Source organism: Notothenia rossii (genome assembly GCF_949606895.1).
Source record: "Notothenia rossii genome assembly, chromosome: 5".
Lineage (NCBI taxonomy): Eukaryota > Metazoa > Chordata > Actinopteri > Perciformes > Nototheniidae > Notothenia > Notothenia rossii.
In genome coordinates this window covers 33,744,535-33,751,195 of record NC_136903.1, presented here as the reverse complement: position 1 = coordinate 33,751,195, position 6,661 = coordinate 33,744,535, and the positions used below count along the sequence as shown (strand labels likewise).

At 44.8% G+C, this 6,661-nt stretch overlaps 1 long non-coding RNA gene across 2 annotated transcripts; it reads left to right on the top strand.

Annotated features, from left to right (window-relative positions):
- Positions 1-1,215: 1,215 nt before the first annotated feature.
- On the top strand, positions 1,216-6,290 carry LOC307041966. Of its 2 annotated transcripts, XR_013808954.1 has the most exons (6): positions 1,268-3,003; positions 3,092-3,249; positions 4,867-4,975; positions 5,379-5,591; positions 5,690-5,839; positions 5,943-6,290. It is a non-coding gene; the product is annotated as an uncharacterized lncRNA (long non-coding RNA). The 2 variants fall into 2 exon arrangements; XR_013808953.1 differs by having other exon boundaries at positions 1,216-3,003; positions 4,867-5,591.
- The last annotated feature ends 371 nt before the right edge of the window (positions 6,291-6,661 follow it).

The following is a 6,661-nucleotide window of genomic DNA, read 5'->3' as shown; positions in this document are numbered from 1 at the left end:
CTGTTCAGGAATCGTTAGGATTCAGCCCCGCGGAGCTCGTTTTCGGCCATACGCCCCGCGGCCCCCTTAAAATCTTATATGATGAGTTTCTCTCGGCTGATACTCCTCCAGAGAAAAACGTATTGGATTACGTTAGTCAGTTTCGTGAGCGCCTCCACCGGGCAAATTGACTCGCTAGAGAGTCGCTCTCCGCTTCACAGGCTGTCATGAAGCGTAATTATGACCGTGCCGCTGTTCCTAGGCACTTTGAGATAGGTGACAAGGTTCTCGCATTATTGCCTATCCCTGGCGCTGCGCTCTCCGCTAAATTCCTCGGGCCGTACGAAATCCGTGACTGTCTTAGTGACACCGATTATGTTATTTGCACTCCGGAGAGACCACGTAAAACGCGCGTTTGCCATGTTAACATGTTAAAGCGTTATCATTCGCGCACCGCTGCTGACAGCCAGCCTGGGGGTTTGGTTAATCAAAGAGTAGCTGCTTCCGCATTAATTGTTACAGATAGTTCCGGCCCATCTGATGACGGTTTGGTGATGCGTTCCCATCACCAGCCGGGTGCCCGGTTATGTAACTCGGATGATGGAGACGCTGCCCAATACGTTAAGTCATCTGCAGGAGGGGCAGCAGCATAACATAACCCAGTTAGTGGCTCAATTCCTGTGCCTTTTTCAGGATGTCCCAACACAAACTAATGTGATAACGCATGACATCGATGTAAAAGACGCGAGGCCGATTAAGCAGCACCCGTACCGTGCAAATCCGACCAAGCGCGCCCTTATGAAACAGGAGGCTGAATATCTGGTATCTAATGGCTTAGCTACACAGAGCTCTAGCCCATGGTGCTCCCCGTGCCTAGTAGATGCTAAATCTGACGGTTCTCCGCGCTTTATCACGGACTACCGTAAAGTGAACGCTTTTACGGTGTCCGATGGCTATCCATTGCCGAGAATGGAGGACTGCATCGACAATTTAGGTTCCGCCAAATACATCAGTAAATTGGATTTGCTTAAAGGTTACTGGCAGGTACCTTTAACAGACCGTGCTTCAAAAATCTCCGCCTTCGCTACGCCTGACTGTTTCCTACAGTACACAGTCATGGCTTTCGGTATGTGTAACGCTACTGCCACGTTTCAGAGACTGGTGAATACGGTATTATCAGGAATAAGTAACTGTAATGCGTATTTAGATGATCTCATTGTGTACACTCCCACCTGGGAGATGCACATGCAGATATTGGGTCAGGTATTCACCCGCCTCGCACAAGCATCTCTTACCTTGAATCTTGCCAAATGTGAGTTTGGGAAAGCTACTGTCACCTACTTAGGGAAGCAGGTTGGGCAAGGCCAAGTCCGACCAGTGGAAGCTAAGGTTGCTGCGGTGACTGAATGTGCGGTGCCCGGCACCAGGAGTGACCTCCGCCGTTTTCTCGGCATGGCAGGCTACTACCGCAGTTTCTGCCGCAATTTTTCCACTGAAGCCCAACCGCTAACTAATTTGATAAGTCCCAAGGTGGACTAAGTTTGGACCCCTGAGTGCCAATATGCATTTGAGTGCGTAAAAACACTCTTAAGTCACGCTCCTGTGCTAGCTGCTCCCGATCTTGCTAAGCCCTTTACACTAGAGGTGGATGCCAGTGCAGTGGGGGCCGGTGCTGTTTTACTGCAGGAGGATGCGGATGGAGTTGATCATCCTGTCTGCTACTTCTCCCGTAAGTTCAACAAACATCAGGTCCGGTACTCTACCAGTGAAAAAAAGACCCTTGCTTTGTTGTTAGCTCTCCAGCACTTTGAAGTTTATGTCGGATCCAGTTCTTTGCCAGTTGCAGTATTTACCGATCATAATCCCATTGTCTTTTTGTCCCGCATGTACAACCACAACCAGCGTCTCATGCAGTGGGCTCTGATCGTCCAAGACTACAACCTGCAGATCCGACACAAAAAGGGTTCAGAGAACGTGTTTGCAGATGCTTTGTCCAGACTGTAGTAATGTGTTTCTGTGTTCGTTATGTTGCTGTGTGTTATGGTTAATCAAAAACCCTGTGGGGTTTTGTCTTAAGGGAGGGGGTGTTACAGCAGCTGCCTTCCTGGGGCTGTTAAGGCTGTTAAACCTGTTTGTGTGTGTGTGTGTGTGTGTGTGTGTGTGTGTACACATGAGCGGCGCAGTTCCTCCGACGTCCCGCCCTCGCTGCATCCGACGAGGTGATTGGATGAGACGTCATCCAATCCCCGCCCTTCCGGCATATCTCCCGGGGGAGGAGTACAAAGGCTGGGAACGGAGATCATTCTGGAGGCTCTGTGTTGGGAGACAGACGCCTCTAGCCTCGTGATACTCTACTCGTGTGTTTATGCTGTTAGCTCCCTTGTAATCCGTAGAATACTTAGCAGAGTGCAAGTAGTGTGTTGTGCCTCTTATTGTTTAACTTGCTTAGGATTGTTAACTTAGACCCAGGTGATTAGCACCTGTTGATCAGCTGTTGTTATCTGTGCAAAACGTGTTAGCTTAGACCCAGGTGATTAGCACCTGTTGATCAGCTGTTATCTGTGTAAACGTATTAGCTTAGACCCAGGTGATTAGCACCTGTAGAACAGCTACAGCCGTGTGTCTGCAGCTTTCCTCATTCCTATTTTGTACCACGTGTAACGTGAGGGTTTGTTTCCTTATAAACTTCCTTTTGAAGTTCTCTCCTGTGTTGCATCAGCTGGTGGCCGTTTGTTGTTTCAGGCTGCTTGCTTGTCCTTTTGTTGCCACCTGCTGTAAGAAAGCCACTTATAATTATTACCAATTCTACTCTGGTCGTGTTGTTCCCTTTGGTACCCCTAGCCCAATAGGGAGCGTAACACTGTTGATGTTATGTTTTATATTTTCCAGAATTGTGTGAATTCCATGAGAGCGAGTACATGGAAATGCTGCTGCACATTTCAGTGCAATGGTTAAGCCTGGAGAGGTGCATCACACAAATTCTGCAACAGTATGGGCCACTTACCAGCTATTTTAAGTCTTTAAGTATGTTGTTTGTTTCATTGACAGTAATACAGGTGCATTACACCAGACTAAATGTGTACTTTTAAGCACTGATTGTGTTTATTTACAGATGAAAAACAACCAAGATTTAGAAGGCTGGTGGATGCATTTTCCAACACCCTGACTGAAGTCTACCTACTCTTCTATCAAGCGACGCTGCCAGTGTTCACCCTACTGAACCTCCTCTTCCAGAGAGAAAGGTCTTCCATCTTTCAGCTCCACGGAGAGGTAAAATGCAAGGGTTAGGCCAGGGCTATTCAACTACACATTCAGTTGGGCCATATTTTATAACTACAAAATTCAGCTGGGCCAGACATTCAGCGGCCTGTAAAAAGCGGGTAGTGACAAATTTTAAACCAACACATATTACTGCGATGAAAAACATGCCATTTTTATTCATTGTTCATCTAACAAAGGTAGGTCAAAAAGTGCATAAAAACACAACAAATTAGCATTAATTTAACAGAATCTGAAAAAAAAGTGCACAGTTGTAGCATTACATTTTTTTTGCTTTAGAAGTCAAATATTCAGGTTATGTTTTTTGAACCAGGCACATCACAAAGTGCATTTACTGAATACAATAATAGCAGTCTTAATAAATGTCCTCACATACAAAAAAAACGGCTAAAGAGCTCCAATGCAACACAAAGAGGTAGTATAGCAATACTATTTTTTCACTTTTCAAGTAATAACAAAAAAATCATACGTTTTGGTCACATTTGACCCAGACACATTACAAAGTGCATTTAAATGAATACAGAAAGAACTGTCAAACCATTCAGTGCACAAACCCATAACAAGGGATACGGGTAACTATATGAATGAATACTACACTACACGTCTACTATAGTAAACTAGGTGCTTACTATTACCTCATTTGTGATTTGTCATCGCTGACTTTCTCAATGGGAGAAGGAAATGTTTTGTTTTGAACAAGAGCAGTGATTTTTGGCTCATAGGATGTCAATGCAATCCTAAGACAATGGTGAAGAGTGCTGTCAGTCAGGGAGCAGCGAGTGCTACTTTTGATTGAGTTCATGTGTGAAAAGCTTGATTCACATGTGTATGTTGATCCAAACATACTGAGCACACAGATCGCTACTTTCTGAACGTTAGGGAACTGCTGTTTTTTGACATCACTCCAAAACTTCGCTGGCCCGTTAGTGCACTGCATGTCAATAAGTTCCAGTGTATATTTCCCATTGTCGATGCAGGGGACCACTTCCTTTGCTCTGGTTGATACGTCCCCCTCTATTGCAACAGTGAAGGGGTCTCTGGCAAAGCCCATCATCACCTCTGTGGGCAGAGCAAGTCCATCCGATCGACCGGCAAAGTTCTCTTTCACCTCGCAATGAAATCTGTCCTTACATCCGTGATTTGTGCCGGAGATGTGATGTGTTTGGGGAGCGTCGGAAAATGCAGTATCCGACCTGTGCTCAAGTCGGTCGCGAAAAGGTCCAGCTTGACTTGGATCTGCTCCACAAGATCAATGACCGTTTTGTCTCTGTTTACGCTTCAGAGTTGAGAGAGACATGTTTTAGAGTTGCTATCATAGGACCACCGTTACTAGCACCACTAGATGCGCTTTCAAAAAACGTGCTGCGTTGTGGTTTGGTGGTTTCTATGCAACGCGGAGTGTTGCGTTCATGGTCTGTACTAGTGTAGGAATTTGGCTACGGGAGGGCTGGGCCACTCGGGAGTTGGTTCTGGGCCGCATCTGGCCCGCGGGCCGCCAGTTGAATAGGCCTGGGTTAGGCCATCCTGCTGCCAAATACAGTATGTCTGCTTGAATTGGCTGATATGTCCTTTTTCAAGTAATACATGGAAATGTTTTATGAACTACAGATGACAAAGTTCATCAAGAAACTGTGTGCGAGGTTCATGAAGCTGTCAGCACTACAGGGCCGACAAGTCCATGACATCCTCTACAACGACCCACTAAACCAACTGCCAGGTAAAAGTTTCATATGAGATACACCTCTATTCTCATTGACCTCAAATATACTTTTTGGGAAGATTGTTGTTATTGGGCAAGTTGGGTGATATCTCTGTTATGGCTGTTTAAAAAGCATAAATGTGTGTAGGCATACCATGCTTGTGTAGTTTATGGGTAAAATTGTATGCTTACATAGAGGAATACCTTCAACCACTTGCACTTATTGTGCACATAGTGCTCAAAACTAGACAGACTGAATCTATACACTGACTGTTTGTCTAGTTTTTAGTTAAATTGCCAAGTGAAATCCCTATCTCTGCCTGATGCATACTGTTGAAACTACCTGGACTTAATTTGCTTCTCTATCTCTTTCTGTTCTCTGTCTGGTGGGAGAAACACTAAATGTTGGCTTCACCACCAGAGCTACCCTCAATAGGCTCCTTGAGGCTGGAGACATCACTCCTCAGGAGTTGCAGCTATTCCAACAGGCAGCACTGGCATTTCTGGTCAGGGCTGTGGAGTATGGCATCAATAAACTCCCTCTGAAGGAGGCTCTTCTGAGGCATACAAGATTTGTGGATGTGCAGCAGAGGACTGAGTGTGGGGTGGAAGATGCCCTATACTTTATAGACAGGTAAGGGTTTCCACATTTTCCAGTATTTTAACACATTCAATACTTTGATTGAATACATTAATCAGTTCTTTACACATGGTGCTCTTTTTATATTTCAGGAACTACTACCTTTCCATGGGCCGGAGGAACAGGACAAGGTGTGTGAGGAGTTCCTGGAATATCAGCTGATGGATATCCCCATGCCCCAAGATCACACCACCTTTAATGTTGAGGAGTTTTGGGGGAGTATGTCCTCAATCAAGTGCAAGGTAAGAAATATTTGGCACCACATGACATACACATAATCAATTGAAATCAAAAGCAAATCATTTGAGTAATAGAGTCTCTTGGTTCCTTTTTTTTTTTTTAAAGGTGACCGGTTTGAGCCAGTTTGGGAGGCTCACTAAAATAGCTCAACTTGTTCTAGTGCTCCCTCACTCTAATGCCGACACGGAGAGGGTTTTCTCGATGGTTGGACTGAACAAGACAAAAACTAGGAACAGCTTGGCCCTAGATGGAACACTGTCCTCCATCATGACAGTGAAGATGGCAGGCCTGGAACCAAAATGTTTCAGATGGGAGCCACCAACCCCAGTGCTGAAGGCCTCAAAAACTGCCACCTACAACACACACACACACACACACACACACACACACACACACACACACACACACACACACACACACACACACACACACACACACACACACACACACACACACACACACACACACACACATCCCTTCACTAAGAATGAAATAAATATGTTTTTATTTGTATGAATTTATGTGTCATTTATCAGATAAGACCACCGTCCCCACCCAAAGCCCCGCCGCTGCCAAAATCTCACTCTGAACTTTGTTCAAACCTTGAGAGCCCTGCAACTGATTTAGTATGAATAGCTGCTAAAAATGTACCTGCATTTATTAAATGTCAGCTAAAAGAGCAGTGAAATGAAAAACCTCAGCATTTTTCTTTGAAGATATTAACAGTATTTAATGTCAGCAAAACACAATTATTATCAATTATTATTTACAATGGACTAATCTTAGCTAAAAAAAACTTTTAACTTTGAAAAACTGGGTGACGT